The sequence below is a fragment of the Sebastes umbrosus genome, chromosome 17, assembly GCF_015220745.1.
Source record: "Sebastes umbrosus isolate fSebUmb1 chromosome 17, fSebUmb1.pri, whole genome shotgun sequence".
In the NCBI taxonomy this organism is placed as follows: Eukaryota; Metazoa; Chordata; class Actinopteri; order Perciformes; family Sebastidae; genus Sebastes; species Sebastes umbrosus.
The window spans coordinates 24,721,690-24,747,194 of record NC_051285.1 but is presented as its reverse complement, the minus strand read 5'-3'; the positions used below and the strand labels follow the sequence as shown (position 1 = coordinate 24,747,194).

The window sequence follows — 25,505 nt, the reverse complement described above, 5'->3', positions numbered from 1 at the left end:
AGACAATTTTCTGAAATGCAAACATTGGAAAACCATTGATAAAGCAAGGCTACGATTTCAAGGGGGAAAAAAGTTTTGCTTTTGCTCTAATGAGCAGCTTCTGTTTTTAGTCATGCTAGTGGCAGACTGAAATAACCCAAAAACTATTGGACAGATGAAGTTGACATTTTGGCATCGACATTCATGGCCCCTAAGGATGAATCGTAATGGGTCTGGTGATCTCCTGACTTTTCCTGTTGCGCCTCCAGCAGCTCAAAGTTTTCACTTATCCTGTGAAATACCTGTGGCTTATTACTATGAGGTGTAATATTTCTCTCAATGAATATTTTTTAAAACGATCAATCATTATTTCATTCAGACAATACATGCAGAATAATATATAGGATTTGATCAGGCGCTGTAACACACCCATTCATTGTACATTTCTACCAGACACTAGCTATAACTTGAAGGCAGAGCTACAGTACATGTGAGCGCACGCATGCGGAGAACACACACAAACACACACATACATGCCCTCAGTAGCTGATTAATAAGAACATAGCCAGAGGCATTTACCACCACTCCATTATTCAGTTTGATTATCTGGAGGAAATGATAGAGTATTAGAGCTTTTAATGACTTTGGCATCCCCTCGTGTATTACTTGCTGATGAGGACGGTTTTAATCATTGTGCCGCGCTAACTTGGTCCAGAATCACAGCAGCATATTAATGCACTGTGTTGCACACTATCCACAAACACAGGTTAACGGGCCTCATAAGCAGAAAAAGAGCAACATGGGGACGCTAGCAAATTAAAATACATGATTAATACGCCGATACTTGAGAGGAGCTGGGAGTTTCTTCTATTGGACCTCCGACACTGTCGGCTGGGAAAATGATCACGCCTGCAAAGGTAAATAAGATAGCAAATGCTGACAGTGGATGCACGCGTTATTTCCTATTCCCAAGGTCTGACATTTTATATTACACACGAGTGTAAAAAACAACATGGTAGTCTGGGAGATGAGTCACTGAAACAAGCTGAAACTGTGTTTTCTGCTTTTGCATGGGAGTAGGTTAAAGGTGCAGTGTGTAGGATCTGGCAGCATCTAGTGGTGAGGTTGCAGATTGCAACCAACTGAATCCTTTCTTGTGTGCCAAGCGTGTAGGAGAACGTGAAAACGCGAATGGCCCCATCTGAATCACTAGATTCAGGAAGTGACAGCATGTTTATATTGCATATAGTCAGCGATCAGTATCCTACCGCTCTAACAGTGGTGAAAGGATGAAGGTGTTAGGGAGAGAGACTACTGAAATCCAACACACTCTCTCTGTCTAATATGATGTAAGAGCACTCTGGTGGCCCTGAGTCACATGGTTGCACTGGGAGATGTTTGTGTGTGATCATGGATGTGATGGATGTGTGTTTCTATATCCTGAGCTGAACAAGTCTCCTTGTCTGAATTTTTGAATGGATGACCCATTTTACATATGTAAAACTATATATTATAGCCACTGTGGCTGCAATACTTACAGTACTATATTATTTTTTGACAGAGTAAAGAACAGTGGTACTGTTAAATGTAATATTGTAGTGATGGTGATACATTTATGTGCTATTTTAAATGCAGAACCATCTGAACAAAGTGGAAATGGGAGTAGAATTATCCATTTTATGGCAGTCGGACGTTCAAATAACCAATTTTGTGACGCTGGTTATTACTTATATTGGTGTTATAAAAGCTATTATGTGCTCCTCTATTTGTAGGACCAATAAAAAAGCAGCTTGCTGTAAAAATCCTGGTCAGAGGCCAAATGTGTAGAAAGGAGACTTGTCACCAGAATAATTACCACTAATGGGTGCAGGGTCACAAGGCCTGGTGTAAAATGAGCTGAAAGAGATGTACGCAAACTTAAAATGCCCATTTGGCTCACTTACATCCAAAATGTTTCACTCCATCAGCTCTATGGCCTCACTGGAAATCAATTTGTTTGATTGAGTTTGCACACGTTGCAGTGTGTGTGTTCATCAGTCTTAAGTGTCCCCTGGAAACTACGTTTTGTATATTATTTTTGTGGGGAAACTAGCAGTGTTTTTGTAGTTGTAATTTGATTGCGTCATTAGAATTTGCTCTGTGTTGCGTTCTTTATATTTGCGGCACGTTTTCTTATGTTTGTGATTGTTCTTTGTCTATTAATATGTGATTTAGTGCTTCAATGCATTGATTTCCAAGGTCACCTGTCACTTCTTGGGACTCCGGAATAACCACTTGGCCTGTTACTGCTCGGAACTGATACACACACTTTTAGATATAAGTCATGACAAACAACTCAGTTCACATTTTATTTTTCCTCTAGATACAATTCATAAATGCAATCAAACCCTGACACACTGTGCTTTACACGCTTGACATAACTGCACACTGGTTCTACACTTACTGGGTGTATATGACTCTAGCTCTCTTAACTGGATCCAGCACATAAAACACACTCACCTCAGGCGTGTCTGCCATCATCATAAACATATCTGAGCAGTAGCAGGAGGATAATGAAGCCTTGTACTGTAAGAACATATTGCGTACTCCTCGCTCTGCCTCAGGCTGTAAGGATGAGCAGCATGATCTCTGACTATAACAGTGATGGAAACCTGATATAATTGACTGAAGGATCATTTGATTGCCTGAATGTGACATTCATTTACACAGCCAAAGTGATATAGAAGGTCATTTTCAGTTCAGTCAGGAGGACGTGTTAGCGCGCTGACAGCAGAAGCGTGCAAGGTTAATCCCAGCGTCGCTCACCGGGACAGCAGGGCAGGAATTAATGTGACACTTAAATGACAGTGGTTTCCTAAAAAGCGGTGAGAATCAATTTTCAATATGCAGCAGCCTGGTCTGACCCACACTGGCAGGCAACACCTCCCCCTCCCCTCCTCCCCACACACATGCTCCCAGCAGAGTGTGTTAAATCCAGTCCAAACGCGGGGCTTGAATAAATCTGCATTCAATTAACAGATTAGCCACTGTTTAAACATGGCTTCCTCTCTTTGCCACTAATCCGCCAAGTGAGTGTCTGTGAATGGCACAACGCAGCGTTTCAATAAGTTTGAATTTGGAAAGATGATTTGAGGGAAGCGTCCCGTGTGTTTGTTTGTGAGGGAGGGGATGAAGATCTTCACCAGAAATACAATGAAGAAAAAATAGGTGTGATGTTTTAGATATTTTGACCGGGTAGGACGGAAACCCAAATGTGTTGAATTTGCAGGGTGATAAATCATTTTGGACAGCTTGGATGTTGTAACGTGAAAGAGCTGCCGGAGACGCAGTGGCAATTACTGTGAATGTCAGAATACATACAGGTTCTAAATAAGGATGTCAGAGTCATTTTGGATTGTTTTATAGTTGTTCACTCATTATTTCTTTGCTCTGAAACATTTTCTCCACGTCTCTCTGTACTCCCAGTCTGTCTCTCTCATGTAAACTTTGGAACGATTTTTGGCCGTGCATACACTGATCCTGTTTTAACCTCCTGATGTGATGACATTTCCTCAGAGCATTAGTTCACTATCATTAATACCTGGTCAGGGCTCCCCATCTACCCCTGACCTCATCTTCTCAGAGCTCTACGACCGCATCGACTCACCCTTTCTTCTGCCTCACATTCATCCACACTGTTTCCTCCTGCTTCCTATTGATTGGATATAGAGTGGTGAAGTCCCGCCCCTTCCGGCGCACCACCATGGGACCTTATTTCGGAATAAATATGTACGGTGGACAACGGCGAGAGTCAAATATTTTTTTGACCCTGTTTGAATTGCTCCATGAATCACACATATGTTTGTCAATTTAAAAGATAATTTTGCAAGTCAAGAAAGTTGCAGTTTGTTGTAGGTTTGTCATAGTATCATTTAGTTTTCGCACGATATATGTCACCAACGCTAGCTAGCTAGCTTACCTGAAGTGTTTTATTAGCGACTCCTGGTCTTTTTATCAGCCAGGAAGAGAAAGAACAAGCAAGACCCGTTACTGGTGTAAGTACGTCCCAGTGTGAAGCACACGGCATCGTAGCTTCAGCGAGAGAGACGTCACTAACGCGACGTTTGGGCGTGTAGTCTTTCTAATTAGGTATTTTCACAGTCTGATACTTCAACAGTTTTACAACAAACTGCGACTTTCATGACTTGCAAAATTATCTTTTAAATTGACAAACATCATATGTGTGATTCATGGAGCAATTCAAACTGGATCAGTTTTTGATGGCTTTGCCTCTTTATTACAGCAAGCCATGACATCATTCATCCCCCTTTGTTGGCTGCTATAATTGGCTACAATTTGTATCACTATTGTGTAAATGACATTGTGAAAAAGAGGACAAAAAGCAGCATTTATTTTCATGGAAGTGTGATGGATTCTTACTGCTTAGATAAAACAACTATGATGTATGTGTAAGTGTGTGTGTAAGGGTATAATGGAAGAGACTGGAATGTTGGAATCCTTTAATCACCATGCCAATATTAATGGAACCCACAGCTTTAGCCCCTCGCTGCAACAGCACTTCAGCTTTCCAGTAACGGCTAATTAATAGAGCCCCTATCTGCATCCCAGGATGGAGTTAAAAGTGTGTCACACTCAATTTATCTCTTCAATACGACACCCTGTAGTGTGAGGAGGAGCGGGGCCTGCACACTCAACGCACACACGTTCCCATGGCACATTACAAACATGTCAACACGGCCACACGCTTGCACAGTGACATACACATGTTGACAAATTGTCATGCGCACCATTTGACAGGCCTCTTCAAAAAAACATCGAAACACATAGTACAGTAAATGGACACACACACACACGCGCGCACACGCGCGCACACACACACACACACACACACACACACACACAGTCTCTCCCCTCATCGAGGAGACAGATCTCTTGAGCTGTAGCTGACATCATGTACTTAGCGTGTCATACAGATGTCACAGCGATGCTGCTCAGACTGCCGGAGAGCGCAGTCAAGTATGAATGGCAGAGCCTGCAATGAATTCCTCCGTCTGCCACAGTCAGTGGACCGTCTCACGCCCCCACAACCAACCCCCCCCCCAATGAGTTACTGAGATAAGTGGCTTTCCCAGGCCTTGTACGCTACTTTGTGTGTGTGTGTGTGTGTGGAGCTCCTCAGCTGGTAAGAGTCTACATCACACACCTGGTGATAAAAGATGTCACATCGTAGATTTTTTTCAGATTTTATACAAACATGAAAAACAAGAGGAACACCACATTATGTCATGTCGGGAAAAAAAAAACTATGTGCTTCATTTGTGTGAGAGACAGAATAACCGAGAGGGAGAGACAGGAAATTAGTTAAGCCAAGAAACATTTTTCAGCACTCCTAAGTGGCTTGAAGTTCTCTCGAGCACTTAAATTCAGCACTGAAATTCATCTGTATTCAGATGAACCTATTAACTTATTCATGCTGCAGCGCTGCCACGAGGCTCTCTCTCTCATTTCCCCGGCATTTGCACGCCTCCTTCTTTAAAAAAACTATTTCAAATTCTGATAAACGATTGCCCTAACGGTGCCAGACAAATTACTCTCAGACGAGCCTGTGAAAAAACAAAAGGATCAGACAAATAATGCTAGATGTGAGGAAAAACACTTCCTTCCTTGCCATGGTTCTTGGCATGCAGACAAGTGCGGTGCAATGGCACTGTAATAGGAGCTAATGAACCAGTCATCAAGGGAGATTGTGTGCTGCCTAGATGTGGTGTAATATTGATGACAGAGGTGCAGGTAGCCACAACAACGCATCAGACCACCCATCACGTCCCGCTGCCCCCAGAGGGTGGAAGAGACCAATTAATTACTGACTGTTAGTTCAATGGCAATTAGATGCTTGTAAGCTGGTATCCACTCCACTCCACGCCACTAGTTTCTACCTCTCAGTGCCTCTATCCAAACCTCCTACGAGGAAAACGATCCAAGCTGCACTTGAATGAACCTCTCGGAAAAATAATGTAAGCATGGGCTGAAATTCAAGAACAGAGAATAGCGAGAGAGAGAAAGTACATGTAGTGAGACATATGCTATCCCAAAGGAAATTAGAGTTGATCTTCAGGTGGAAAAAAAAAGCAAAGAAAGCTATTTAGTCATCTCTTGGCAGAGCAGCAGTGGAAATGATGCTGTGGAAGTTTGCTGTTAACATTTAGATACATCACAGAGAAATATCTGTAGCATAACAGAATTAAATCCCACTGTTGTTGTCTTTTGTTGTGGGTTATAAAACACATCCTGTGTTTATGTGAGAGATTATGGACTAGTGCAGTGTTGGCTTCCAAAAGCAGAGACAAAGAAGCGGCTCAAACAGATGGTGGCTTTTGTCAACAGGAACTCAGACTCTTGTCCCACCTTAACCTCGACCAGATCTGTGGTAATGAGACACAGCAAGCATAGCAAATGTCAGGGAGTGCTTTTTGTGAGTTCAGTGAGTTCACTATATTGAATAGAGCCTCATATAGAAATATATATATATACAGTATGTACTGCTGTTTAATCAAATCTGCTGGTGAAATCCCTACTGTGTATCACATTAGATTATATTAGAGCTAATTAGTCCCAGATAGAGAGTTTCATGCAAGTAAAGGGAAAAACATCAGGATAGTAAGTGCAGTGCAGTGCCCGTTTTCGGAGCGTGTGCCTATCCGGTGCTTGGCCCCCAGAAGTTCTGCATGCGGCGTTGTCGAGACCCGCGGTCTGGCTGCTTGTACCCGCCAAGTGTGAAGTTGATTGGATGAACGGTTCTCGATATATGCAAAGGGCAGTCATGCATACATACATAGACAGACAGAGAATACTTCCTTTATAGTTAGATGATACAGCACCACCTATTGGCCAAATGGCACCTAATTTGGCATGGTCACTCAAACATCATATCTATACATGTCCACCAAATGCGGTTGCAATAGCACAAAGCGTTCAGGAGACATGACATTTTTTTGTAACATAAGCCCTGCCCCACAGCATTTGAGCTAACTTTGAGGGCAGGCTGTATACTTCAGCAAGACTGTATGGAATATCAAAAATCCCCAAAAAGTAAAGTTTTTCCGGACTGGTCCAGAGATGTTCTATACCAAATTTGGTGACGATGGCTCAAAATTTGTAGGAGTAGCAAAATATCTGATTGAGACAAATTCAAAATCTGTATAGACGCAAATAGGTGTGGCTCATATGGATGGTTTGGACCCATTTAGTTTCTTAGACTTACAGTTCAAAAGTTACATGCCAAAATTGTTATAGCGCCACCATCTGGCCAAATTGCACCACATTCGACACTGCACTCCCTTGGGTCCCGAGCAATTCACCCGCCAAGTGAAAAGTAGATCGGATGAGCGGTTCTCGAGATATGTGAATAACACACAGAGGGACAGACTGACAGACAGAGATTCCATGCCTTATAGTTAGATACAGTAGTGACTTGAAAAGAGTGAGGTTATTTCTATCATCTGTCCAATTTTCAATAAAAATCACATTTACATTTAATGCACCAAAATAGTAATATCTATTAAGATTGCACATCTGTGTCTGAGGTGTCCCTTTTGAGATTAAAAACAGATCAGCGGGCCAAAACAGTGTAACTCTAATTGTTCAATTATAGTGCTCCCATTGGTGTGTTTTACAGCAGAACTAAGTGTGAAAATGCAAAATGACCCCGGTCTATTAGAATTCCTGCAAAACCTGTGCTGTCTGAAAAGATATCTGATATAATGTCAGGTATGTTTTCATGCAGGGCTGGTTTCAAGACCAAGTGTCCAATTACTGTTGAGTTGATACCTGGGGCCAGATGCATAAAACTCTGCGTAGATTCACGACTAAGACTGTGTGCACGCACATAGACAGAAATATGTATAATATGTTTTTGTTTAAAGCTGTGCATACACCTAATTCTGTTTTATAATAATTTATGATTTATTGCATCGGCAAGGTTCTCCAACAGCACCAGAAGCCAACTGTTTATTGTCACACCGTACCACTAATTCATCACATATTCTTGACTCCTTGTAAACCATCATCAACTGTGATATGTCAATCATAATTACCAGGCTACTAATGACAGAATGATGATCAATGATATGTATCACTCATATTGACACAGACTTCGCAGCTATCTCTAGAAAATGTGTGTGTGTCTTTATGCTGCTCTGAAATATGTGTGGAAATGGCATATGCATGGTTTTTGTGCATATACATTGTTTATACATCAGGCCCAGGCGCAGACTGGCCATCAGGCAGTTTGGGAAGACTCCCAAACGGCCGATCCATTCCAGGCCGGTCATAGAGTTTTTATTTTTCAATTTCTGATGTCAGTAGTTACTGTATGGTCCTCGACCGTGGTATGGGCCAGCTTGGCTCTTGCAGCTGCAGACAGCTCAGAGCGGAATGCTGCCGGTCCAACTGGGTAAATCTAATACTTTTAACATTGAGGAGGTTGTACGAGCGGCCCCTCCCAATTTGGACTGATCCTTGTTTTATTGAAATCTGATGGGCTCAGTCATTTTCATCGTGAACGTGAAAAACTGTGACTAGTGTTCCATCTCACCTAGGCTGTGTAGTCTGGCCGATCTTGTTTTGGTTCAGTGCAGTGGTGACGTGCTTATAAGAACTGAGGAGGCAGGTGTCAGCGAGACATCCTCAAGTTTCTTGAAGGTCTTCAGCACAATCAGATTCTCTTTATACCACAAAAACTGTATTAGTGTTAAAATTACTGCCAAAATCTTTGGCCCGTGCCCTCTGGGTACTCGCACAAAAGGCCTCACCATCTCAAAGTCCCGGGCTGAATTTCAGTCCCAGGACGTCCCTTATAAGGCCCCCAGGTCTGACTGGACCTGAGACCAAGTCAAGACCGTGACGTGGGATTTGAACATTCAATATGTTTTATTCCATTATTTGAGAGTCAGCATAACAAACCCTCTAAACAGACAAACAAAGTATAATTTATTCTATGTGTATAGGTGCATGCTATATGCTGAAACTTTTGTGACTCCTGCAAACAAATATATTGCTCTATTTTTCCAAATCTTGGTGAGAATGCTGCCACATAACTGCTGTCAAACTCAATACACTTCTTCTGTTTGCTCTTAGACAGGAGCATGACAAATTACATAATGCTTATGTTACATTTGTATTTTTTTTTATCAAAATTACAATGCAAGACAAACACCTCATATTTATACTATTACACACTCAACACTGTCTGCTGATAGATAAAGGGCCTAAACAATATTCCCATCTACCTACTGTATGCTCCTGCCTTTACTCCCAAGGGCAGTGCAGCTGCATTGAAAGCTCCATTTCAACATGTTCTAGGTGATTGCTATATGCAGAGGTAATGCTGACAAAAACACATTGTTTGGGGTCTCATCTCACTGTGCTTCACATTAGGGACATTGATTCAAGCATATATTGCCTGTTCACATTGTCAGGACACATGCATCACTGTATATTGTCTGCAGTATTGAGTACAATATTGTCTCTCACCTCCAGTGTGTTGATATGGATCACACCTTTTTTGTCTGAGCCTGCTCCAGTAGCTACTGAGTACTGCAGATGGTCTGTAATCTGTGGCCGTCCTGTCTGCGATGACTGAGTCACACACCTGTTTGATCCTTCTCTCACATGGACGCAGTTTTCTCTTTGAGGCTCCATCAGCCCAGCCTCCTATCATCTGGTTGAGTCAGAGCATGAAGGACTTCATTAATCCTCCACAGAGAGCTCGCAGGTGTTGGTTTCAACAGGAGGAGGTGAAACACAGGCTGCTCCTGGCACAGAGGGGAGATCTGAGTCTCACAGGTGTCCAGAGAGCAAAGCGATGGAAATGTAGAGTAATGACTACAGAAGTCCACACAAAGTGAAAGAATATACATTTGAGTTACTTTTGTTAAAACATCTGCCGCAGGACATTAGTGAGAAAAGGTTTTATATTGGCTCGGCTAAGCCACGTTGATTATTCATTTTTAGATCAGAAGCAGAAAGGAAAATAGTCTTTACCCTGGATGACCCGCAGATACTGTCACGCAGGCGGCACTATTTTGTCAGCTCGGATATTAAATATTAAGAGGACTTCACATTAGGCAGCTGACCCTCTTTGAAGGTCATCTAAATCCTTAAAAGTTCCCAGTTGCTCATCCAAAGTGAGAGTCACAGTGTGTTGACTCAAGATATTCTTTTACAGTTGGTCCTGATAAGTCTGTAGACAGCCAATGGCAACCTTAAAGGACCTGTGGTGTAGGATTTCGGGGGACTTATTAGCAGACATTGAATATAATATTCATAACTATGTTTAAATCAGTGTATAATCAACTGAAACGAAGAATCATTGTGTTTTCGTTAGCTTAGAATGAGCCCTTCATATCTACATAGGGAGCGGGTCCTCTTCACGGAGTCCGCCAAGCTGCGCCGCCATGTTTCTACAGTAGCCCAGAACGGACAAACCAAACACTGGCGCTAGCGAGAGCCTTTTACGTTTTAATGTTACCTGAAGGCCACAGTAGTTCTCTGACATGCTCTTCAAGGCTATTCAATTGGTTGCAATGTGCAACCACACCACTAGATGCCATTAAATCCTACGCACTGCTCCTTTAAGGATGGGTTATATATAAATATTAGGGCTGTCAAATTAACACATTCATTTTGATTAATTAATTATAAAAAATAATGCGTTCACAAATAATGCAAATCAACACGTATAATGTTAATGTTGATGTTGATGTACAGATGTTAATGTAAGTTGCAGCTGAGGCTGATTGTAATGCCATTAATGCCATTAGTTTAGTATTTAGTCATTATCAATGATGATTATCGTCATCAAATTAAGACCTGATGATGGCTCCAGATAAAAAGTCTGGGGCTCACTAAACTCAGTAGGATACATCGTCTTGGAACCCTGAACGTCTGTACAAAACGTCAAGGCAATCCATCAAATAGTTGAGATATTTCAGTCTTGATAAAAGTGGTGGGCCGACAGACAGACAAAGCCATTCCTGGAGCCATGCCACTAGTGGGGCTAAACATTAGAGAGAAAACGGTGAATGTTTTTCTTTGTGGAATAGCTCTTTATCTATTTAACTCTCTCTCTGTAGACAGTAAGTTTACATCACAATGTCTCACTGACAGAAAAAAATAAAGCTTCTGATATCAGTGGATCCATTTTATTATTTCTGGAGACTGACTGACAAGTGTGTGACTGAGAGGAATCTTCAGAGATAAAGTCTCAGCATTGTTTTGAAGTGGTCAGCTCAGACATTCACCTATTTTATTGCGACCCGTTGAATTCTGACGCAGCAATTTTTAATTCACAAGAGAACACAATGAGTGAAGAATATGGGCTGAATGGACATTCAGAAAGCCTTGATAGTGAAAAGGAGGAAGAAAGACTTGGAGAGGAAGAGAAACGGAGACAAAGATATTGATTGCTTGTATATTAACTCAGTTCTGTTATTTCAAACGGAATTAATTTGCGTGTGCCAAGTAGAAAACTAGCAGAAGAGAAAGCATTCTCTATTGATCTCCGGTCTACACCACATGTGCAGTTGGTTTATTAGATCTATCATAATCTGCTGTTATATTAAAAGCAGCTGAGTGCAATTACCCTAACACTGACCATATGAGCGAATAATGGGTTCATGTTTAGTGTTGAGTGCACATGTGGTTTGCCCGTATGTAACGACAAGATACTCTTTATCCTGCAGACCCATTTGGCTGCATGCACACACACATGTCCCTTGTTATGAATGCACTTTCCCATGTCTGTGTGTGTTTCATGCTATGAGTGTGTGTGTATGCTGTGTTTGTGCTGAGTGCCATCGTGATGTATCTGGGCCGGCCACCTGTCTGAGCGCCTGACAGGGGCGTTTTCTAATCTGACAGGTAATCTGCCCAGCAGACACAGTGACAAACGACTCCCGGTGACATGCCCCCACCCCCCCTCTGCTCTCAGGCCGAGACGGAATCAGTCACATGGCCAAATCAGCCCTCAGGTACGCAAAAACTAGTAGACACTTGATGGTGTAACTGTGTGCACTGTGCAGCCTCTGAAGGCCTATTTACTGTGTAGATAAATACCCCTCCTGATAATAGCCTTATTAATAGAAGAAGGTATATCGTTATATGCAGTATGTTTGCTTTACATTGCTCGGGTGTTGAAGAGAGAGGGAGAGTAGAGAAGGAAAGAAGATATTCCCTTGAGACATTTGATGTAATCTCTAATTGGTTATTTACAGGCGGTACGATTGCGGTTTAAAAATGAAAAGCTCAACAGGAGTCTGTTTCACTTGGGAGTTTATCCCAGTGTTCTCTTTCAATCCATCTTAATGAGGTCACTTCAGCTAGCCGTGCAAGCTTTACGTATCCTTCCATCGTTTATCGCCAAACAATGATCTACCTTAGCTGTGTGACTGATGACTGAGACCTTAAGAAAACAAATAGCACATCCTTGCAGCGCATGACTGAGTACCTGTGAGCAGCCTTGGTGGGACTCCTTGGGGAGAAGAAGGGAAGCTATCTCATGTAAAGCAAATTGAACAAGGGAGCTAGCGTTTCTAAATTCACTACGCAAAGGTAAATTGCCCAAGGGGCAGGCGAGCACCACCACAAGTTCATCCTCCCAATTATAAAGTGGCTCGCCAACAAAAACCTCCTGCAATTTTTAGTTAAGAATTGCTTGAGGTGGCTTCGGAGTGTTTTAAAGAAACTGCTAAATGTTGTGGTTTCCCTGCAACACCTGAGGGTTAAGCCAATATTTTGATTAATGGCTAATATCTAGGTTGAGTATTTTCTATTATGTGTACCACAGCAGTCCTGCGGTATAATGAACAGAATGTGAAGGACATGCAATTGGACTATGGAGCGCTGGTGCTGTTTTCTAATCCAGCAACAGCTGTGAACAACTGGGGAGCCTTATTGTCACTAACGGTGTCTGTGGTTAGATAATACCAAACAAGGCCTGTGTGCTTACTCCCCTTTCTCACTGTGTTAGATATAATACCAAGAATACACCATCCAGTAAACTGCAGTCTGAAAATACAATAAGCATGAGAAGCAAACAGTATGCTGCTACTGAATTGAGTAGCGGAGTGTGTGATTGCTTCGGTGCAAAGCAACATGTCTCACAAAATACTGTGAAATGGGCTTCAACTTGAAGCACAGATTACATGTTGTGGACACGATTAATACTGTGAACATTACATGCCTTCTCCACAAAAGCGTTTAACCATGGACACACCATTTTCATGGTTCATGCACACCTTTTTACAAAAGTCAGGTAACCTTTTCACATTTATCACATGCTTTACCTTTTCAAATAGCTATCATATGGCGACTAAAGTGACTTTGGTGTACTGTAGGTGTCCTAGAATATATATGTAGGGAATGGTGAACGCATGGTTTTTGTGCATGTGTTGTCAACTTTGAGAAAAAAAGTCAAAAAATGCCACAAGTTCCCTTAACCATTCCCTCTGCAATCCTGTGATGCTGATTTGTCTGAGTAATAAATCCAGAAAAAAACAGCTACGTACTGATTACATGATGTCACATGTTGACTACAGTTGGTGAGAAACCATCATACAAGCAGAAACAACACAGAGAAATGCAACATGAAAAGCAATTTCTAATTGTCAGAATAAATCCGACTTGAACATTCCACAGAGCTGTTGTGCAGCAGGCAGAATGGCTGTTGTCATGCTTCCTCCTGCTGCTGCTGCTGCTGCTGCTGTATGTGTTTTATCGTGAAGCAACTGCCCAGACAGACAGGTTTAATCCATCAGTTCATTTATGAAGAAGCCATTACCAAATGTGAGCCTGCTGCTGCAGCTGGCCTCTCTTCTTTCAATCTCCTCAGCTTGTCGTTGCAGTGTGCATCGCTCTGCCATTCTCTCAATAAACACAGACACGGCACGAGCGAAATGCGGCTATCTGATCAAATGTAGCAATACTGCCTGGGCTCCATTAGCAGCCGTTATTATAGCAAAGAGCAGTGTTTGGGCAGGATCAGCCCTGTCTTCTGAAGAATAAACCTTAAATATTCTTTCCTCTTCTATTGGCTTTGTAAAGATTGGTTATTTCCATTTACATATATGGCGAGAATATGCAAGCAAATGAGGCGGGGGAATTAAAAGAGAGGGAAGCCAAAGTGGTTCCAGGTGGTGCACTGTGATTTTAACAGGGGTGGAATAATTGGATCTATTATGAAATCATAAAAGATTCATTATAGCCGCGCTATGCAGGAAATGGGATGAGAGCGAGGCTGTTTGTTCTGCGCGGTATGGATGTGCAGATGAGGTGGCTCAGGCAGGAGGATGTGTAACTCAGTGCTAAGTGGCTATGTGACAGTTTATTTTGAGGGGAGCTGGTAAATAAAGGTTCCATCTGACTTCATCATAACTATCTCGTTGCCATTGTTGTTCTCTGCTATTTAGGATGTCTATCTAAAGCCTACATGGGCAAGAATTGAATATAATTGATTGTATCTAAATTGGAAAATTCACATTTTGAGTATCAAATCTACCTTTTTTTTCCTTTACTGATATTCAGCCCTTTGGGTGTGAGATAAACCACTTCAACTGCAAATGAAACAAGAATATTCGTCAAAAAGTAAACAGTCCAAATGAGCAGAGGTCTTTGTGCCAGCAGATATTCAGAAGGTTGAGGAGAATGAGGTCTTTTTTTTTTTGCAGGATGGAAATCTGCACTTGTCAGAGCTGTGTAAGCCTGCAGTACTTGTCTGGGTGGGGTCAGTCAGTGCTGGGCTCATCTGTATTGGGTATCTGCCTGATTCACTTAGATGGACATGCATTGGATGCCAGGTTCCTGTCGTCATTGCAACATTTCGAACGGAGTAGGAGAAAGAAATTGGGAAATCAGGCATTCATCAGCATCACAGACTAGAAAAGACTTTTTTGCTCAAATGTAAAAAAGTAGGGCTGTCAATCAATTAAACTATTTAATTGCGATTAATCGCATGATTGTCCATAGTTAATCGTGATTAATCGCACATCTTTTTATCTGTTCAAAATGTACCTTAAAGGGAGATTTGTCAAGTATTTAATACTCTTATCAACATGGGAGTGGACAAATATGCTTGCTTTATGCAAATGTTATATTTATTACTGGAAATCAATTACCAAGACAAAACAATGACAAATATTGTCCAGAAACCCTCACAGGTACTGCATTTAGCATAAAAAAATATGCTCAAATCATAACATGGCAAACTCAAGCCCAACAGGTAACAACAGCTGTCAGTGTGTCAGTGTGCTGACTTGACTTGACTATAACTTGCCCCAAACTGCATGTTATTATCATAAAGTGGGCATGTCTGTAAAGGGGAGGCTCGCGAGTATCCATAGAACCCATTTTAATTCACATATCTTGAGGTCAGAGTTCAAGGGACCCCTTTGAAAATGGCTATGCCAGTTTTTCCTCGCCAAAATTTAGTTTTGAGCGGTATTTAGCCTCCTTCGCAGCAAGCTAAACATGACATTGTTGATACAAATGGATTCCTTAGGTTTTCTAGTTTCATATGATACCATATCTTCACTCTAGCTTTAGAACTGAGCCCGCTACAACCTAAAAATATGCAAGTTGCGTTAATGCATTAAAAAAAAATTGGTGGCGTTAAAACTAATTTGCGTTAACGTGTTGTCGCGTTAACTTTAAAAGCCGTAGTAAAAAGAAACATTTTAAAAAGCAAAATCAGAACCTCACTTCTACATCCAGCATGATATGCTAGAAAGCTTCACGATGATTGGTTAGATTCACCAAACCTTCCTTCATGTCATAGTTACCAGTTGCTGAACACACACTTGCTGAACAAGAGCCTAATATATGAATATCTAGCATCTGTGGATTGTGAAGAATTTATGAAACCTAATTAAGTCTTGTCGGTTTAATAGGCATGGGGTATGTTCATCATTAGGAGACTCATCACATATTAATTATCGACCTAATTGTGTGTCTTCCTTCCAGCATTGGTCCAAAAAAAGCTTTTATATAAAGAAATAACTGCACTGCTTTCATCCACGCAGTAGCTCATGAGATGTCTTTAGGTTGCATGTTGAAATGTTATAATAATGGTGTACTGTACCTTTAGGCACTCTACATTAAGCTCTGCCTTGTTCCTGCTGACTGCAGCACTGAGCCCTTCGGCATCTGCTTTTCTGGATCATCAAGTAGCATCAGACAGGAAATGGAAGCAGTTAGTTACATACTATCAAACTAAGTGTCCTCAGCTTTTAATGTACTGTATGTATCATATACTGTATATAGTAACACAATGTCACTGAAGCTGGCAGTTGACTATTATTTCCCTCCTCTCATCTGAAGTTTTTTTTTTCATTTTTGAACATTTACATTACTATAGCTTCTGTACCAACACAATGCAACACACATCATTGTTATGTTCCCAGTATTGCGTTTGACAACAGGCCAATAGCTGTGCTCTCACCGTGAAACAAACAAATGGTTATGAATAAAACTGCTGATCCCTGCAGAGGTGGGGGGTTGATGTGGGGCATTGTTCATGTGAAACAACCTTTAAATCTTGCCTTTAAGGCCAGTTAAAGCTGTACACTCCCCTGTGGCTCATTGATTTCCCAAGTTCCCTTGAGCTAGGCTTCAGTCAAAGTACCTCTTAAATATGCTGCTGAATTATACAACTAGAAGCTTCTTTTCTGTAATCTCATCGCTGTGTGCAGTGACCGCAGAACTATTCTGTAATTTTGTAACCCTCACTACAAAAAGGGCAATTCTGTTAAGTCAAGATATCATTTTAGAATGATTAAATCTTGTTTTCTAATCCAAGATAAATGGTCTTGCCAAGCACCATTTGTATAATATATTATTTAATGTCTGTGTCGGTTCCTAGCCTTCATTTCTAGACAAATATAACACAATTTCTTTTTCTTTTCTTGAATTGGTTAAAGGCATAGTCTTCACTGTTAAAACTATATGTATTGAAATAATCACATATTTACTTGAAAATTATAGTTGAACATGAGGCATTTTTTGACTTTACTCTTACCCTTGGTTTTTTGAGAAGAGCCTTCTATGTGTGTCCTCTTGACTTTACTCGTTGGCTTGCTTTCCTCATGTCCGTTTCTCTTCTCGTGCACCGATTCGTTTAAGCTGAACAGCCAATTGGAGTGATTTCTCTCCCTGACGAGCTACGCCGTCATGCTGAATCGTCCGGAAAACACCACAAAAAGTATGCCGACGTATGCTCACCATTCGTCGGGGCCTTAAAACTTACTGTAAGCACCAGGAATTAAGTGGGTGAGAACGTCCATGCATTATGAGTGCAAAACGTCTCTCAGTGTGGACTAAGAGGAAAGCTACATGACACCTTTTAGTATTTACACATTTCTTACGGCACACAGACAAGCATTTAACACATGAAAGAAACAGCTGTTGTTTTCGCAGAGATGTGTATGAATCCCCTTCATTTAGTGGATGTTGATGTTGTCATGCGGTTACAGTATGTCCCTCCAGCACTGGGACCATGTAGACGTACTGTTGTTGTATCTGAGTGATATTCACACAACATTTGTTTTCTTCCCCTCGCACATTATGCTATTATTGCATGAGTTGTAGGACAACACATGAACCTTTAGCGCCAGCTCGATGGCACGCCGCATGATTTTACAGCCTAATGTAAACAATAACTTAGATGTGGCGGTGGTAGTATAAATAATGCATTTCATGAGTGAATGCGCTGGGGATTGCGAAAGGTCAGGGAGAGTTTACACAGCGATATGTGGCAGATGGAGCGCAAAAAGCTAAGAGTGAATAATTTAAAAGGGGAACTGACAGTATAATGACAGAAGGACATATCAGAATTAATCCAGTTTACCAACCTCGTCTGCCAGCATATCTCACACGTCTTCAAGGACCTCTGAGCGAAGCTCGATTTGATTTAGCCTTCTGTCAACATTGTTAAATTCAATGTAGCTCAATGTATATCAGACACACAGCTGCTGATGTAGTGAATGGTTTGTATAATCGCTGCTTGGCAAGCCACAAAGCAACGAAAGCTAATGCGACATCAATAGCAGTAAATGTAATAATTGAACCAGCCTGCCATTGAGCTGGCAAACAGTTATCAGACAAGCACAATCACCACTTGATAGCAGAATTGTGACACCAAATTCCCCATTGATTTCCACTGACACGCCATTCATACTGTAGCGCTGAGAAGAAACAAAGCTGTCTGTCATGCAATTAAATCCATCGCAGCTCATCGATCCTCCTCGCCGGCAGAGAGGATGCACGGGAATAACTGTGCTTTCTTTCTCCTTTCACATTAAGCTGTACAGCAAAAGCCCCAGCAATACATTTAATATGCCAATGTGAGCTCCTGCTGTTCACTGTCTTCAGGCATGTGCCTTGTAACCTGAAGGGAAAGCTTGTTTGTGTGTGTGTGTGTTGTGTGTCTACATGAGGCTGTGCCGGCGTGTGTCCTTGTCTGCTTAAGGCTGCGACTGCGTGCCTGTAACTCCGGTGAAGAATTCTGGACACATGTCAAGTCCTTTCATGTTTTATGAGGGTGACGGCCGAGGGCTTGTTCACAGTGTGAGCTAAAGGCACAACAAGGGCACCTGTCACTTGATAGCACACCTATTGTGCTTTCCTTTCTCCCAGCCATGTTTCAAAGAGAAGCCCTTAAGAGATGGAGGGGAGAGGAGGAGGGGAGGTGGTAAGAGGACGGGGTGAGGGAAGAAAAGAGGACTGGCCTTTCATCTCTTACCTCTGCCACTTCAATAATGGCCAGAGCTAATAATCGGCAGTAAAAGCTCACCAAAGTGAACGGCGCTATAATTCAGATCCACAGCGTCACAGGAGTGTTAATGTTAAATGTTAAGATCCACTGATGAATGGCCTCTGGTTTGTCATTTTAAAGTGGATAAAGACATTCATCCTTCAACTGCAGTAGACAACACTAAGCTATGATTTAAAACCACTAAATGTAACACTGTCTTTAAGAACCACATTCGCTAGACCCTAAGGAAGACTTCCTTTCAGCAATATTCACCCAATTTCTGCTGTTGATGCGTAACTACATTTATATTTTAGGATGTGTGGTATAAATGTTGGTTATACAACAAAACAAGGCTGCTGTTTAATGATCATGTTTTGATATGTTTCCAGCGTGAGACTGTGCAAACCTCACCTTTAGTTTGAAAGTGCTAATGAGAAAAAGCAAATTCCCCTTCTAACATTGAGGAATGTTTCACATCCAGCACGTTAGAAGCAATTTGTTTTACCTCTCAGTTGTTTACATATTTTTGGTTCATTTAGAGGGTGAGAATAACGCAGTTTAGAGTGAGTGCCTAATAACCTCACTTTGATGGAATAACAGGTTACCAACACCAATAAACAAGCAGCTTGTGTTGATGTAAGTGAGCACTGTAGACGCTAAATATTTTCCAGTGTCAAGTGACAATTATGGGATAATGGTGAATGCTAAAACAGCACCGGTAGCAAGAGTGGAGGATGTCAACAAAGTGGCTTAGTAATATCAGTCATAGAGCCATATCTTACCTGTGTTTACTAACATTTCATAACATTTAACAAACATGAGACACTGGTCATACCAGACCAAATAAAAGCCATTTCTCACCAGTGCGATGCAAAAATGCGGTGCGAGAATATGGAAAATCCACATGTGAATTTTCTGCATTGACAACCATGCACACCGGGTCCGGTGCGAATTATCTGTGTTACCGTGTTCCATTTTTGCAATGAGTTTTCCTCCTAAACCCGCCGTGTCCACTCCACACAACAAAACCTATCCAAACAGATAATGTCAAAAGGGGCTAACGTTAACTACACCATATATAAACTAATCGGACCCCAAATGTGATGCTAACACTGACATTAGCTGCTGTGGCTAGCCCCGTTCCATGACCAACATGTAACATTATTTTACGCACAGTGACATCACGCTCTACCCACGCCGTCTTCAGTTACGATGCATATTTGCACCTCTGCCTCAATAGCAATCAGTTCTTTGTACCTCCAACAACAATGTGAAAGACCCCTAATGCCCATATGTCTGTGTGAATTAGCAAGTGCATATCAGCTACATTACCATCTCCAACATATCCCAGCTGCTGGGTGATCTCAAGCCTTGTCCTTTATTTGGTCGTTGAGGTAGTAGTGTTTGTCGTACATTATTGGGTGTTGAGACGGGGACGGTCCATTGTTATTCCGAAACAAGAATAGTCTGAAAACTGTTCCATCGGACGGAAGAAAGCCCATTTGTCCGACTGTTCTGACTGTTACCCCAAAAACGCCCATTGTTCCAAGGCCCATTGCTCCGAAAATACATGCTCTCTGTGCAACAAACAGAAGCACGTGTTAATTAATTAATTATTATGCAGAATGACGGCGATCAAAGGATTTCTGAGTGTGTTTAATCGAGCAGTGGGGCATTCTAATGCTTATGAAATCAACTTTCATTTGTCAAAGGAATAATGTGGTATTTCTTCTTTCAAAAGCCACTAAAGTCATAAAGATTCATCCTCAGGGCACCATGAATGTCTGCACCAAATGTCACAGCAAACCATCCAATAGTTGTCAAGATATTTTCATATTCCATAGCAATCCATATAATCCTAAGTGGTGGATCCACCGACATTACCATCCCTAGAGCCATGCCGCTAGCATGTGATCGTACCCTACAACATGATTTAACGATATTGGTCATCATAGTTAACTTAGAGCTGTTTCATGGTCCTGTCTGTCTCACTCATGCAGTACATCCTTCATCAGCCTGGCAAAGCCTGTCTCGCTTTTAGCAGATTGTCTCTATTCTTTCAGACATCATCCTCGGCAGACTCCCCCAGCCCAAAGTCAGTATCTGATGAGTAATTCTGTCAGAATTTTATGAGAAATCATTCTGACATTTCATTCACTTACTGACATCGCCCAAAGACCCAGTACAGGCACAGCTCTGATACACCAGCAGAAAAAAAACAACACCCACTCAGATGCTCTGAGGCTGACCTGAGGGCAGAGGAACATCTCATTTCTGAACATGCTCGCAATGCCTGTGCAAATGAACCTATCGACTCCTATCCTCCATTTCTGAAGGAGAGTGAAAGCTCCTTAGGCAAAGACTAAGCACTTATTAGGAAAAGAAGTAGATGACATTGATAAGACTTTTTTAAGAAGCACTCTAGGGGACTTTTTAAATCCCTTGACATGTGTTCTTGTTAGTGCATTAAACACTAACCGCTCTGTGTTATCTGGTAGCCAGAGAGAAACTGTAAAGCTCATTTGCACACTTTACAGTACATTAAAGCCCCTGAAATATAATATGCAAGCAATGCAGCAGGCTCTTGTTTCTGCTGTGAATGCAGCTCCCTCCCGATTGGAATTTAATCCAGAGTGCTTTAAAGCCTTTATTGCAAATCATCTGCTTAGCTATCAGGCCGGGTTGTAACTGCAGCATTTATGGTTCATAAACAGTGTTTTGCCTTCATGCACTAATGATCATTATACACTGTTAAAACCAAGTGTCAGAGCATGTTTTGGCAACTGCATAGCTGCAACAAAAGATGTTATTTTCAGGCCCGTTAGCATAGAAGTTGAATGGTTGTCTTAGGATAAATCAAGACAGCACATAAACACCACTTCATGCTTTGACTCTACATTATGATTACTATTTGTTGCTGTTTATCGGCTTTAGAGGATTGCACTGCTACACAACCAGACCTAACATCTAGTATATTTGTCACTTACATGCATGGCATACTTTGGGATAACACACAACAGAAAGCATTGCGCATGCATCTCTCTGCATGTCCCTGAGAACATACAAGCACATGACTTTCAACTTTTAGACATTTTAGAAGTTAAAGAAGGCAAATAGGCTCTTTGCATCCTCTTTCAACCGGTGACGAGGATTTGCAGTGACAGCAGCATGTCTCTCTTTCTCTCTGTCTCGGTCTCTCATTTTCTCTCAGCTGATCGTCGGGCGCGGTGCACTGTCAGCTCGCTGCTGTATTGTGGGGGGAAGCCTGGCGGCACCAGGATCTGTGCGAAGCTTCACAGGCGTCGACAGGGAGCTCTGAGTGATCTCCTGGAAGAAGATTTAAACTCTGAGCTCTTTAATGTGTTTCTGGGGAGGGAGGCAGGCAGGCAGGCAGGCTGGGTACACAGGCCCCATCATCTCCCCCCGGAGATGGTGCGAATGGTGCCTGAAATGTGAATAAATTAGGAGTGAGGCGCTGTGTTGATGCTCTAGGAGATAACCTGGGAAAGTGGTGAGAGATTCATCTGCAAATAGTTCCCTAAGGTGGGAGCCATGTGAGCGAAAGCTAACTATTCATCTTTGCATGTTTAAGCAAGGCATGGTTGTGATCCTAGCCTGGGGCAGTGCAGCGGTGATTTATTTCCATCTACTTTGCTTGTGTTCTAGCTATTTTTCTTCAGGTAGACTGCAGCTCTGTAACGCAGGCTCAAAATGTCCTGTGTCAATACAAGAGCTATATGAAGTTAATGAAATTAAACAAAATTGCGCATATGCCGAAAGAAAAGATTGACACATCATCCATCTACCAGAATAAAAGCCCTAGCGTCTCATTAAACGACAACCAAAATGCAAATAACCACGAGGCTGGAGACCTCATCAATAATTCATGAATTGTTCCCATAAGCAACAACGAATCAATAATATTCCCCATCCTCATTCTGATCTCAGGGAGCTGTGTGTTTCTACAGCATGGCTGAACAACAAGCAAAACTTCATTTTGCAGTTAAAACAAATCAAGGAAGGTAAATAAACCACAGAATCTTCTTTTTCTAAAGTGACCTGAAGAAGATCCCCCAAAGTAGGCCTCTCAAGTTAAGTACGTTATCCACTTATCGTTCGATATATGGAGATGACCTTGATCATTTTTGCTGACCTCGATATTGCCCGTTGTGTTTACATGCCTGATTGTTTGACATAAGATTGTGATCAACATTTTAGACCGAGCTAACTGTGTTAGTTGCAGTTTGTGCAGAAATAAATGCTGCAACAAGGTTTCCCATGTCTTGTTTCGCGGCGGTTGAGTGGAGTGACGGGGGTTAACTCCAGAGCGAGTATCGTTGTCAATTCTGGCCCAAGCAGGAAAAGTTAACAGAGTGGTTTGTCCGTTCTGGGCTACTGTAGAAACATGGCAGCCAGCTCCGTGGAGAAGGCATTGAGCCTTTATCCTCACACAGAGAGGGCGGGCAGAGGTCTAGTACTGTAAGCCTCCTTCTTCTTTCTAACTCCACATCCCCAGATTTCTTTTCATTTTCAAACTTGTAGTCTTCAAACCCAACCTGTTTTTTGAGGCAATGTATCAGACTTCACGCAGCCCCATCTGGAGCCACATATGGATTTATAAAACTTTTTCTACATTATACAGTAGTGCTTCCCAAGACCTGTAAACAGACTTTGATGTGTAACATCGTTCCCCTTTAGTGTTTTGTCCTGATTGGGGAAAAAGTTCTTACTGAAAAAAGTGATGAATCCAAAACAATTTAATTATGTCAGACCTTGAAAAAATATTGGTCTCAAGCAGCTGCAGTTTATTTTTAATGTGAAAAAATGGCAGTTGACACAGAAGCATTAAGACTACCTACAGTCAGTGAAAGACCTTGAAAAGGAAGCATGTGAAAATCAAATATGTAAAATACACCAGAATCCACAATACCCCTTACACTGTACATCCTGGTGTATTCATCTTCCTCTATACTGTCACTGTACTGAACTTTTTCAGTGTCATCATCCCCGTCGTCGTCCCCGCCAGCGTCCTCTCCTCAAAGTCAGTAGCGTTTTGATTGAGATCAGCTTGCCCGGCAGTAATGCAGCAGCCTAATATTAACAGGGTGATGCTGTCAGAGCCATATGCTTCAGAAGCCTCACCTAGAGCTGTGCAGATGTTTAGTATGCATGAGCTCGCAGTGGAAGACTGATAGCCGTCTGCCTCGGGTCTTTTAGCTTTTACAGCCTCCTCCTCCTCTGTGTGTCCCTATCATCCCTAATGATTCACTCAGGACCTGATCTGAAAATCAAATCCCAATGCAAGGTTTGGAATATGCCATTAAACAAGCAACAACACATTATGCCCAGGGTCAGTCAAAGCCATTAGCGAAATTGGATCAGTTTTTAGGTTCATTACCTCTGTGTGAATTGGATGGCCTCATTGGAACATTTCGCTCTCCAGACTGGTCCTGTTCAGGCCAGGAAGCACAGGTGCTTTGCCCTATTGAATACATGCTACACTGCACAAATTATTTACTCAAAGCTTACTAATTGATTGAATAGTGGTCTTCACTTCTCCGTAGAATGAGAAGCCTCAGAGGTCTACATTACTGTACATGACTGCTTGGCAATAAAAATAGAATATAATTATGTGATATTATTAACAGTCAAGCCTAAAAAGCTGAAACGCTTTCATTTTCTTCCCAGCTGAGGGTGAGGTTTCTGGATCAGTGTCATATGTATGTTCTCTTATTTTCATAATTAATAATAATCACCAACTCAAAGTGAAATTATGTTAAACCGACATGTTCAACATGCAATATTATATAGACACACTGTATGACAATTAGGTGTTGTATTTTCTAAGGTCTACTGGTTAAAGATAGTCTGGGTGTTTTGAAGTGGCGTTGTATGAGGTAGTTATCCATAGTCAGATGACTTAGAATGTTTTCACCGCTTTATCTTGCCGTCAGACAGCCCTTTCCTTCTCCTCTCTGATGGGGAACTCAACTGAAAGTGAAACTTTGCTCTCACCAAAGCCGGCAGGATCAGATGACAAAAACAGTATAGAAGAAAATATTCTAAACATAGCATACATTTAAACGGATATCAATTTTTTAAAGTGTGCCTTTTATTTTAGGTGACTAAAATATGTTTTTTGCCGTCCCCGTCCACAGCACTGTATGGCTTTGCTCCGGTGCTGGTGCTCCTGTCTGTTTCTCCAAGCTGGGGGTGTGCCAACCGTCATCTACTGTAAGTAATACACCTACTATGGATAAGTACCTCAATCAACTCGATTTCAAAACACCCAAACTATCCCTTTAAGAGTACTCTATAAATTTGACATTGCATCCTATAACGTTGTCAGACTCACAATGGACCGTTACAAAAAAAGGATCAGAATCGATGCAGCAGAACCAGAGATATTGTCTTTCGTATTCCACACATTCTTCTTTGTTGTCAAAACCTGGTACCTACATTACCCACAATGCAACTCCGCCACCAACAGTTCGGTTGGAGATTTATGTGTGTTATGCTAGTAGCGGCTAATGTAGCCTTGAGCTGTTAACCCCAAGCATAGACGAGGAGCGGGCTACAGAGTTCTGTTGAACTCACTTCTTTTTAACTCCACACCAACAGATTTTTTTCTTTTCATTTTCAAACTGGTAGTCTTCAGACCCAACCTGTTTTTTGAGGCAATTTATCAGACTTCACACAGCCCCGTCTGGAGCCACAAAAGGCT

General features: G+C 41.7%; 1 long non-coding RNA gene across 1 annotated transcript in view; it reads left to right on the top strand.

The window, feature by feature from the left end:
* The window catches only part of LOC119475295, a 100,976-nt gene extending 75,980 nt beyond the window's left edge, over nucleotides 1-24,996 (top strand). The window contains exons 3-4 of the long non-coding RNA XR_005203756.1: nucleotides 11,899-12,008; nucleotides 24,940-24,996. This is a non-coding gene — a long non-coding RNA (uncharacterized LOC119475295). The remainder of the gene's footprint in view (nucleotides 1-11,898; nucleotides 12,009-24,939) is intronic.
* The last annotated feature ends 509 nt before the right edge of the window (nucleotides 24,997-25,505 follow it).